The 13,188-nt window shown below is 33.4% G+C and overlaps 1 protein-coding gene and 1 long non-coding RNA gene across 6 annotated transcripts in view; one reads left to right on the top strand and one right to left on the bottom strand.

The window, feature by feature from the left end:
• Nucleotides 1-13,188, bottom strand: part of LOC138334241 (biliverdin reductase A-like) — a 78,565-nt gene that overhangs the window by 33,372 nt on the left and 32,005 nt on the right. The window lies entirely within an intron of this gene.
• Nucleotides 925-1,870, top strand: LOC138334019 (uncharacterized). The gene is made up of 2 exons (XR_011210068.1): nt 925-1,025; nt 1,403-1,870. It is a non-coding gene; the product is annotated as an uncharacterized lncRNA (long non-coding RNA).

Raw genomic sequence — 13,188 nt, 5'->3', positions numbered from 1 at the left:
ACTAATTTAACAGAACTTTGTTGTTTTGTCACATTAAAAATAGAAACTATAAACTTCAGTCATTTCCAGTATATGGAAAGCCAGACCCGCTAATTGAAATCCTATGATAACTAGGTACACTTATATAAGCAACAAGACAGACATTCCATTAGCAAACAAATCATTCTCTCCTTCATCTGTTAAATTGGGGCAATATGTCGAAAATGATACTCTAACCAACATAGCTGACTATAGACCGTCATGGCTGATTCTCTTGGTCGAATGAAGGTAATTTTCTGACACTGGACACCAGACTTAATACTTGACAGATAATGCACTCACCTAACATTTAAACTATCACCATAGCATTATATAAATCATATAGAAAATATAAATACTTTATCAATCAACATTTATCTCTCTTTACCAATGTTATTTAAATCTTGTTACTACTTGCTACATATGAGATTTTAGTCTTTGTGTCCATTGTCAAAGGGTTGCAAATATGTCATTCTTTCCTTTACTAGATAAAACTGATACATACCAAAGTTTTTCAATAGTCTGTATTGCAAATTAAAAAAACCAAAACATATCAGTTTTACATGTTACTTGTTTTAATTTTTAATGTCTGGTAATGGTGCTTTTATTTTATGGTTGAGAGTAGCAATACATATGCATACCTGTCAACCCTCCCGGACTCTGCGGGAGTCTCCCGGAATTTAAAAACACATATGATATGTATATACAGATGAAATCGAAATCGAAACTACATGAAATGTAATTCCTAGATCATGTCAATCATAACAGCGTTCGATATAAAAATTAACCCACGTGACTTACACCTCAACAACTGTATTATTAATCGGATCTCCTCTTGATTTACTGCATTTGTTGGCAGATGTAGACGAGGTGTTCTGAATGCTGTATTAGTATTTAAGCCAAGGTGTTCAGGCATTATTTTAACTACTTGATAGAATTTGCAGCTTTCGCTGATTTTCATGATAATGGAGTTGTTTTCACTTGATGAAGACATATTTCGTCATCAGGTATGTCATAGTTCTTACATCTAGGTATCAAATTGTACAATTCAATGTATTTATTATATTAATTCAACACCATACGACTATTTTATACTAGGACACGCCAATGAAACTTATGACCATATTAAATGAAGACTGCAGATGCAGTGATCACAGAAACCAATATTTTCTAATAAATATTTACGAAATTTGCTTTTAAATGTCCCTTTATTTGTTTCTTTCCGTCAGAATGATATCCGACTGAATTACCATTTCTCTTTATGCTTTTTGTTGGTAATCTATTACCCTAAGATAATGTAGTTCTACTCTACTGTACTCTAGTTGAATTTTCATTCTATTTGTCTGACATGTACATGTAAGTAACATATAATTTATATGCTTAGTTGCAGATGGCGGAGAGTCATTCGGACGACACTGGCGGTACCGGTGAAGGTCCTAAGACAGAGTAACAGACGTCTCAGATGTCACTGCAGGACGGAGTGAACTGAGTGACCGTGTGACATATTGAATGTTTTCTCAGGCTGATTCTCCTACATCTGATTGTCGGCTGGGCTTCAGTTTCAATTCAACTGAGTATTCCACTAGATGCAATTACAAACTTTTATGTGATGTGAACAATTTATCGCTCATTCGGAAAATTAAATTGAAACAGATTAAAAATAATGTTTGAAAAGGAGCACTGGATATCTTTTTTTTTGGAACGGACAACATATTTTCATTAAGAATAGAACTGAAGACACTTTATACCAGCAACTTAGGACCTTTATTATTTTGAAATTTTAAATGATTGTATTCCGATCTGAAACAGCACTTATAAAAACAGGAATTAAAATTTGGAAATACAAATATTATTTTAGCTTTTGTTTTTATTTCTTTAGAATGTTTGCATTCTTGTGCAACAGCATAGATCAAACAGTTTACTAAAATTATGCAGTACATATGCCGGGGCAGTAACTTTTAGAGAAGGATAATACTAATATCAACGCTTTTAGTTCCGGTGTTCTATATACGGTGACGTAATGAATACAAACATCGTAAATGTAACAATAAAAAATTAAATTTCAATGTTCTAAAAATAAAACGGGTATAGAGTAGTTCGATAAACAGTACCGTATGACCGGTTATTTTAGCTGGTCAAATTTTTCACGATTTGATATAAAAAAACAAGAGTGTAAATTTTAGCGATTTTAAATTTTTGAGATGCCGCTTTTAGAGTATAAATGATTCAACGATTTCTTCATATTTCGCGGATTAAATTTTCGTGATCATAGCAATGTACCATGAAATCACGAAAATATCATCCCCGCAAAAATAGCAGGCTTTATGGTATTATGTTTTAAATAACAAATAAGCATAACACCGACATCCGACATACAAATAAAATCAGCGTCAAATCACACAATAGAGTACTATACTACAATACACTGATCCGACCTCATATCACACAGAGAGATACGACACGTTGGTGTGCATACCACAGCAGACCTCATCAGAAACTAGGGAACCCCTTTATGTTTTCAGCTACCAACTAAACGTCTGATATGGAAGATTTGTATTCAAAAGTTTGAATATTTATTGTTTCGTTGATAAATGACGATATTTTTCAAATTATGTTTGTTTCCAAGAGTCCTATCCGTCGTTGTTGGGCGACAGATTTCGTTGCCATAATACAGCACATTAAATGGAGCCTATCACCTTTACAACATTTCGAGAAAAATTTACCTTCATTCATGTTTGTAAATCCTTGACGGATCGACAGATACATGTACCTGTATGCATACACAGATCTCGTCAGTGTAAATGGCAGTATGCGATATATAGGAAAAGGCAACACAGAATCCAAAAAAGAATTTGGTGTTTGTGGGGTCCGGGGGTCTCCCCCAGGAAAAACATTACGATTTAGAATGGCTGTGATGAGTTTTACGATGTATTTTAATGATTTTAAAGCGTTCTTAGCATATTTGTTTTTATTTGATTGTGAATGTCGTCATATCATTATGCAACTCTGCTCGATCTGAATTTACCGGCTTCACACCATCGGCAAATTGTTGTGTAACACAAAATGATAATGAATTAATTGTCTTGCTGAGTCATATAAATAATTTAATCTTTTAAGAGACATTTTTTTAAATAGTACGTAGAATCCCTCGATAGACATTTTAGTCTAGTTCATGTGTTTTGATTTTTTACTGTTAAAGGTTTGAACATTATGTGCATACATGAACGTTTTTAGAGCATTTGATGGAAATTTGACAAGAAGTGAGAGGTATTTTCACCCGTTAATTATGTATATATTATACATGTATACAGGTGTCTATGTACATTATTAAGCAAACATATACATAGGTCTACTCTATACAATATATATATATATGTGTAAGGTATATTTTTGCTTTGAATACATAAAAATACACATAAAATTTAGATATATAGTTAAGCTGATTTTTTAAGTAAATCAGATGGGAAAAGATTATATAACTAGTGACATATAAGGGAATGTCCACTAGACGGATAGACACTATATATAACTAGGGATATATAGGGAATGTTCATTAGACGGATATATAAATTATAATAACGAGGGCTATATAAGGAATGTCCATTAGACAGATAAAGACTATAACTAAGAGATATATAGGGAATGTCCATTAGACGGATAGACATTTTAACTAAGGATATATAGGAAATGTTAAATATTGATATAATGATAAAAGAAATACATGTACCTAATTAGTCCGCTAAACATGCCTATATTATTAGTTTTTTCCCATTTTTTCAATTAATAAAAAGTGTATATATTAGGCCAAAAAAAACAACTAATAATATTGGCAGGTTAAGCGGATAGTACCTAATATCATGACAAATGAAAATAAAATAATGGAAGAAGCAAGTATAAAACCATATATGTAATATAATGAAAACTCTTCTTTATAGCTGCAAAACACCTGTACAATATATGATTATTGAACGGTGGCTGATTTGTGCCATTTCGTCTTTTCGTCTTTTCGCCCCGAAAAGACGAGAATTAAGAAACCTTAAATTTAAAATTAAATTACGTCTTTTCGCGGCGAAAAGACGAAAAGACGAAAAGTCAAACACGAAAAGACGAAAATGATACACGCTAATTAGCGACTTTGATTCTCGTCTTTTCGCCTTCAAAAATCTCGTCTTTTCGTCTTTTCGCCCCGAAAAGACGAAGATTAACAAACCTTAATTTTCGTCTTTTCGTCTTTTCGCCCCGAAAAGACGAAATTTAACAAACCTTAAAATTCGTCTTTTCGCCCAGAAAAGACGAAAATTAACAAACCATAATTTTCGTCTTTTCGCCCCGAAAAGACGAAAATTAACAAACCTTAATGTTCGTCTTTTTGCCCCGAAATGACGAAAATTAACAAACTTTAATTTTCGTCTTTTCGCCCATACTTGGAGAAATTAATAATATTAATACGTATGTAATTACCAACACATATCTCAATAAATACTTGTGGTATTCGTTCTTTACCGTGTATATCTTGTTTTAAAGGAATGCTATAAACCACTGTGTTACACGTACATGCAGATCTCCATGTGTACGTACACGTATGGCTGCCGGCGATATATCTCGAAAAATAAAATGGTGAAATCGCTCAGTTTTCATGCTGTAGAGTTTATTGTTTACTTTTCAGTCACTTTCATTCCATGGGTCGCTATATGAAGTCGTAAATTGAAGTGATATTACTTTTAAATAGTTTGAATACATGTTAGATTGACTACATTTAGATTTATAAATATAGATCTTAGCACTGAAATGCCGACCAGGACACATTGCACAAGGCTTCGAGAATACTAAAACACTTAAAGTTTTGTTTGAAAATATCATTAAAAGTAACTATAAACTGACTCATTTGTATATCATGAACTCTATTCCAAACTTTTTGACGAAAAAGTTATCAAGAATACTTAATTTGGTGATTCTGAAAAAGGTCGAAATTCGGGATGTCGGCAGTACGTAATTATATAATACGTAGTACGTATGGCTGTCGTGCGCATGGGGTAATCTACGAAAGCAAATTTTAATTTTGTCATAATCACAAATCGTAATTTGGTGTTTTACCATGCATGTAAGACTTAGAAAACAGTAATCGCTTTTTAAAATGACAGTATGATATTTTGGGGAACTTGGAATTTAATCTGTAATTTGAAGCCGATATTTGCAATATTCTGTCAATGTTTATACGGTAATGGGACCGTGTTTTTCTCGTGGGCGGTCGAAAATGGAGTATAAACAAAGTAAAATATATGAATATCATATGTTTATATCTATATATTTATTGTTACATATTTTCATTTACACTTTTTAAAATGAATAATTCGGCAAATCTTTGAAAAAGATGCAAGGTACACTGTCCGGCAGTTAGCTAAAATCACAGGCTTGTCTTTAGCACGTATTCATTGCATTTTAAAGAAACATCTTAACCTGGGCAAGATCAATGCCAGGAGGATACCCCGTTTACTAACTGACAACCAAACGAGGTCCCGGGTTGACAAGGCCAAATCCTTATTGAAGAAATACCCAAAATAAGTCTTTATCCTTCACTACACCGGTCATTTGATAGGAACACAAATGACATATCGTAGGTTGATAATAAATATTTTTATATAAGATATCATAACATGTTTATGAATTGTAATATATCGTATGAAAATGATTGAAAATATCTTATACGAAAAAAGTATTTCCCGTAATCTGGTTGTATTTTATATCAACAATGCTGAAATGACAACTTGTCATATCTACTCAGATTTATTTTGACCATGAAGTAGTACATAAACCGGTATTTATATTGCTGTATTACTCGTATCCGGAAACGAATTATACTGACGGTACGTTAAACCCCTCATCTCTTGTTGTATTAATTGGTGACAGTTTTTCGAACACAATTTTTATTTCAAATAAAAATCGCCAATTGTATTCAACGGTCTTTTGAACCCAAACACTCTTTGTGATACAAATTCTTGAATTTGATTTCTCCTGATCTTTATTTTTTTTCATTCAGAATGTCATAATATCACTTTACACAATAAAATCGTTAGCTAAGATTTTGTGAGGAGGCTGACCCTAGGGCCCTACCCCGACAGTTTCTATAGAAAAGTCTGGGCAATATCTTGGTCGATATAACCTTGTATCTACCTCATCAAATTGCTATATTTGTATATTATAAGTCTTTTATATTGTCCAATGGATTGAAATATTGAGTATATTTATCAGTTTCAAAATCTGATGCACGATTGTCATATCGTGAGACGGTTTGTCAACCTTTAGTTCTCATCCAATCACTGTCTCCGCCTGCAAAGACAAATATGCAAATTAAAATACCTGTATACATCATAAATTTTTGAATTGATTTACAGTTACTGAGTATTTTGATCCTGGATACTGAACATATTAAATGCAAAATGAGCTAGATTAGAAGAGATGTAGATATTAAGGTCAAATATTGATACCATGATCAGTTCTGCTATTGTATTAATTGTGTTGTTTTATAGGAATGTAGTATCAGTAAGTTTGTCTGCTAACAGTTTCATAAATGAAAAAAAAACAAAAACGTTTTTATCTTTTGGAGTACTTTGTTGCTCAACATTTAAATATTGGTCTGTTTTGGGATGTTATAAAGTCAAAATTAAAGGAATCAATGTATGCAATAGTAAATTAGAATGTTGTTTTTGTATGCATACATAAATGTGTAGGTTGTTTACTTATTTAAAATGCAATTTTGGATATCTGAAAGTCAGGTTTTTTAATAAGGTTCTTATGAATTACCTATTTGTTGCAAATTTGACTAAAGCACTAAAAATTATCTATGGTTTTGAAAATACAAAACAAAAATATTTTTTAGTCGATCGGATTTCAACATCTTTTTGACAGGACGTAAATGTGACCGTCTAGATGGCCTTTTCACTGTAGGTTTCAAGCCGAAAGTTCCTGAAGTAATAAAGGTTTGACCTACGTATATGTAATCATCACAAAAAACAACAACAAAGTGAAATACATATATTCGCCGAGTGCTGTATTGATAATATCGATTGTGGTATTACATTTTTCTTTTATTATTACTTGATTAAAATTAAAATCCATGAAAATACAAAACAAAAATATTCCAACATCTTTTTGACAGGACGTAAATGTGACCGTCTAGATTGTCTTTTCATTAGAGTTTCACTGTGAAATAATTAGTAATTATAATAGTAATAATTTTTTATCAAAGACTTATTACGGGACAATTCATTACGTCATTTTGACGTATTATTATGAATGACGTCATAGTGTTTTGACGTCATGAACTGTGAGAAGTTTTGAAATCAAGATGATAGCAAGATGGTGACTTGATCAGTAGACTGTGATTCATTTCCCAGACGAAGGCTACGTAGCCGAAAATTTGGATCAGAGACTTTTTATATTATGTATATTGTAAAATCCGTAAGGTCATGTGATATTGTTAATCTTACTCTCTGTTACTTTCCAGATGTTGGATGTGCCAAACAGTGTCTTCCAGTGTCAAAAAAGATTCCAAGGGGGTTTTGCGGAAAGTGGTAAACTCTTTAGAATTAATATTATGCTTAAAATTTCAGTATGTTATGTCTTACCGAAGGAATGTCCCTTCGATAACTGTAGAATTTATCACTTTTACTTTCGGCTAACCGAAATACATATTCGCTGAGTGTTGGATTGATAATATTGATTGTGGTTTTACATTTTTGTTTTATTATTACTTGATAGATAAAAAATTGAAATCCATGAGTTAGGTTGTTTATCTTACTTTCTGTGCTCTTCCAGGTGTTGGATGTGTCAAACTAGTACTGTGTCCTCCATTATGAAAACCGTTTGAAAACGGGTATGTCACGTGCTGATGAACATAATAGGTCATGGGCTAGGAGGGTCCCACATGCGACCCCCCAAACCTCCGAACCAATATTTTTCTGAACCCTTATGACCCACTGATAACAAATCAGTATAATAATTCAGTTTGAGAGGCTACTAGTCTACGAAATTTCGAACATGAAAATGGATTATCTTGAAGTCCCACTTAGATGTTCAGCCAACTTTAAATTCAATTTGTTAAGATAGAAATTGTCAATTTCTAATGGTCCATTTAGGAAATTCCAAGACACTAGGAAACTGTAGTGTCAGCGGTTTGGAAAAAAAAAATAACAATCATATGCGGCCCGCCCGCCGCAGTGTTCTCCTTTAAGGATTTTTTTCCTGCTGGTCCTAAGGACCGGCTGACCCTAAAAAGTTACTGGTCCTGACTGAAAGTTGCTGGTCCTTACAAAGTTACAATTCATCCTTGTAGTTAGTATATATAATTACTAGCAAAGTAATAGTTTTACTAACAAAATATATATCTGCATATCCGGATTAGTATCGTAGGCTCTCAACAAAGTTGACTGAAAACCAGAATATTACGAAAATTTGTTTTGCACAGTTTGATCTTCGACCTTTCTACAATTCTACTGCCATTTTTGTTTTGTATACGGTAAACCGCTAATTAATTCGAACCGCCGGATAGTTCGAACACGCAATTTTTTCCAGAAAAAACGGTTAATTTTATAGCTAGTGATAGTTCGAACAGTGACTTTTTTATAATCAATCCTATTTCGGATAGTTCGAACACGTCAAATTATGAACGTAAAAGTATGATTTTTGTCGGCAAATCGGCGCAATGGGGTCCTCAAAAATGGTGATATATTTTGCTTATTGCAACGGTTGTGATGTTTGGAATAAAGATTGTATAAATGATCATTATAATGACCATACGACAGATAGGTAAAAAAAAATTAAGTCAAAAATGACAATTATTTATGCCGATATATCGTACACAAAGCAGCAAGGCCAAATGTTTAATCTTAGGCCCCGACAATGTATATATTAAAATTCGCTATACCTGGTGGAAAACATGTGGAAGAAATCGCCAATGTTTGTTTCCAATCTACCATTCAGTCTATCTCAAAGGCCCGGTCCCACTGGGAAGCAGATTAATTACGGATGCATTTAGTTTACAAATTTTTGCCGTTCGTTGTCATCCGCAACAAAATTGGCTAAAAATAACAAATTTTCAAGTATAAATTACGGATTTATTAATAACATTCTGCGAATTTATTACGAACAAATGCGGATATTTCACGAATAAAAGCGAATAAAATAACGGATACTCTCCCGTGAGGGGTACAATCGGTAAGATTATTAAACTATGCGGATACATAACAAACAATTACGAATATATAACGCATATATTGAGGAAACAGATCGGAAGAATTGCGATTGTTACGATCATACTACGAATATATTAATAATGCATTGCGAAGATGTAGCGAAAAAGAACGGTTGTATTGCGCATGTAAGGCATCTGAATTACGGAGGTAAAAAGAATCGCGCTCGGGCCTTTCGGTATCGCTTTTCACAACAATACGACTGCAACAAAGATAAGCAAGCTGCAACTTTCATCCTACATCCTCCAGATACAAAGAAGGTCCAGTCTGTTTCAAATTCAAATCAAAGCAGAAAACTTTTTCTTTTCTGCCTTTGAAATAATTTCATGACTTGAACAAGTTTATTGATATGTTGTTGGACTATTGTTATGCTGCATCGATATTATTGCCGATAACCAATTATTACACCTGACTTTTCCACGGACTGAAAATAATAGACAAATATGTGGATTTTTGCCATATTTATACAGTAGTTTTGGTTTACGCAACACGTTTGTTGTACATTCGCAAATTATTCTCAAATCAAATGCAAAACAGACGCAATACAAACGCTGAACTCAATATACATTCGCTACAAATAATTTTAATTCGTGATGTCAACGTGATAGGCACGCTATATATTCGTTTTACACACTGTCCCAGTTCGCTCTAAAGCCGCAAACCCCTGTCAGTTGCGGATATCAACGAATAACAGCGGATATACAGCGCATATAATAAGCATGCATTGAGTATATATTTTCGAACGAATAGCGAATCTAATGCGAATGATTTCCGCAATCAAAATTTTGTGCAGCTCAAAAATCCTGGGAACGGAAAAAAAACACGCCATTGCGGATAATTACGAACGTGTGCGGGTGTTAGGCGACAGATACAAGTACGATTTACGAATATTGCGGATGTTCAGCGAATATCAGCCAATTTTTATGCGCAATGCATTCGCAAATCTTCCTAAACGCCAGTGGGACCGGGCCTAAATTAGTCAGCCGATCAAGGTGTAAAAACATGTGCCTCACGCTCAGCTGCTCACGCTGGCGTGGACAGGCCAGTTACGAGGTTGTCACATCAGAGCATCAAAGCCAGCCGCTGGGTCACAACAAGTGAGTGTGATTACATATTCAGCTCCAGCCAAAACAATCCACGTGTTGGGTAATTAAACAATAGATACGTAGCTTTTCATCAGGTTTAAAATTAGTTACGTAATTTTAGAAGCAGACAATATGTAATCGGGGGGTTTTGGACAATCTGACAGTCACAGTTCTGACCTAATTTGAAGAACTGAATGTAAACAAATATTTTCAACAGCAGTTTCGTAAATGGAACCGGACGTTCTTAAACTAAAAAAAGTAAATAAATAAATTTACTTGTTTTTACGAAATATAACAATTAAAGATCTAACTAGATTTTCTGAGGTTTAAATATAGTTTCTTTCCTAGTTAACGGCCGTCGACGTAAATTCTAGGCCTCGATCTTGAACGGTGCTGGTTTAGGGGCCTTGTCCACATGACAAATATGCATGCGGCTTCCTGCTACGCAATTAATTATAAATTCACAAATTAAATGCTCATGTTTACGAGAAATGATTGAATATTATTATCTTCAGAAAAATTAAATACTTTTCCTATAGATTTTCTGCCTTACATTGCTTTTGCCAGGTACATCGGTACTCAAAACTGATTTTTGCCGATTTCAACTCGGATAGTTCTAACTCGCGATTTTTTCCTAAAGCATAACTTCGGATATTTCGAACTGGTCCATCAATATTTATTTAATTTTTTTTCGAACTAACCGAACTATTTTCTTCTATCTGGACCAAAAGTTGCCGGTCAAAGGACCAGCTACAGGGTAAAAATTGTCTGCCCGACTATAAAAAATTGCCGGTCACGGGCAGACGGACAGGCGTTAATTTCGAAACGCTACATATGCCGCATCCGGTGATGTTTTGTAAACCAATTCTCTTTTGCATTTCTATATATTTTGTTGTTGTTGTGGTTTTAACCGATTGATCAGAGAGTCAAATAACTGATTACGAATAATAATTTGTTGTTGGGAAACAATTTTGCTGCGGCAAGCCAAATATGAAAAAAATGCTGAAAAATCACCATTTTTGAACTTAATTCTTATTTTTTTCATTTCTTACGTACAAATCACTACATATATTGGATTTGTCTACTTTAGTTGAAAAAATATCAGTGTTATGACTATTCTTCATTTTTTTAGTGAAAAATTCGAGATGGATGGCCATCTTGATGACGTCATAACCGGAACTTATCCGATGTTAACTTTGGTTTTTGTTGTTGTTGTTTAAACTGATTGATAAGTGATCAAAAACACTTATTAGAAATAATAGTTTGCTGTTGGGAAACATTTTTGTTGCATCAAGTCAAATATGAAAAATTCGCTGAAAAATCACCATTTTTGAGCTTAAAATCCTATTTTTTTTCATTTCCTGCTTAGAAATCACTACATATATGGATGTTTTGGTCCTGATATGTATTTGTTGCTCTATTGTGGTTATTTTGATACCTCATTTGTCTACTTCGGTTGAATAATGTCAAAGTTGTGACTATTTTGCAATTTTTAGGGAAATTTTTTCGAGATGGCGGCAATCTTGGTGACGTCATAACCGAAAGTTCATCCCAACTTATGCAATGTTAACATTCTGATTTGTGATCAGTGGGTCATAAGGGTTCAGAAAAATATTGGTTCGGAGGTTTGGGGGTGGGGGTGCATGTGGGACCCTCCTAGCCCAAGGCCTATAACTGTCTTCTGCTGCTGGAGTTACCAATAACTATTCACAACGAGAAGAAATCCATTTGTAAAAAAAATCAGTTTCAGCAGAATTGACACGGCATTTGCCATTTATACTAGGTGTTAAGTACTAAATGCTTCAGTGATTTGTCTTAAATTTTCTCAAAATGCTCTTTAAAGAAATTAGCAAGTTGTTGAATATTTGCACAAAATAACATCTATTCTGCACGATTGGTTACTTGAGAAGGTTGCATCTGTTCATTGTAAAACTGATAAACTACCTGATGCTGCACTCTGGAACATGGAAATCTCCTTTGTTGGTGTGGATAAAACTGTTTGATGACCATCAGAAAGAAATGTATGTTTTGGGAACTCGGCTGTCACCTAAGAACAAAAATATAACGCTTATTCGTAAAAGAAACGTAAACGATTTTTTTTGTAAATGCAATCTAATATGTAAAGAAGAAAAGGATAATTCCTTCGTTTGAAACTGTTTATGGTGCTGAAATGATATTAATGGGAAATATTTAACTTCCTAAGTGCAGTGAAATGTAATATTTTCACATGAATGCTACATTGAACCGTGAGTTCCTGAATGTGACCTAGCTTGAATTAGTTTTGAAATTTACGCGAGGGTCGCTTGATCTCGTGAAAAAATCCCCTCCCTAAAATTTCGTATAGATATGATATTTCGTCGTTTAAAAGTCTGGAAAGTGTAATCTTCCTGAAAATAACAACACCAAGATATTTTTATGTTTGCAAATCGTGAAATTAAGCACTCGCTAAAATTTCCATGTTTACAGTACTTTTTAATTCAAGTTTCACTGTGCTGTTTTTTTTAATTTATTTTTATGCTTTTATTCCACAATTGAAATAAATTTGGTTAGTCTTGACATGACGGATTTTACCAAGGGAAAAATACGTGTTAATGCTAACTTGTTATGTCATCTATTTTTACATGCTTGATATCTTAACTGGTATAAACGTATATTCAAAACGAAAAAATATTATCATTTTAAGAATTTTTTCGCTGTTCAGATTCTCCAACCTTACAACGTTTTTTAATATTTATGCAAAGAGAGACGAAAATCCATTTGTTAACATTTTTCGGTCTCAGCAGAATTGATATAGCTTTTTGCCATTTTTTTGATAATATATTAAGTCTAAAATTACA

Source organism: Argopecten irradians, chromosome 1 (genome assembly GCF_041381155.1).
Source record: "Argopecten irradians isolate NY chromosome 1, Ai_NY, whole genome shotgun sequence".
In the NCBI taxonomy this organism is placed as follows: domain Eukaryota; kingdom Metazoa; phylum Mollusca; class Bivalvia; order Pectinida; family Pectinidae; genus Argopecten; species Argopecten irradians.
The sequence above is the reverse complement of the archived record's forward strand: the minus strand, read 5'-3'. Positions and strand labels throughout refer to the sequence as shown.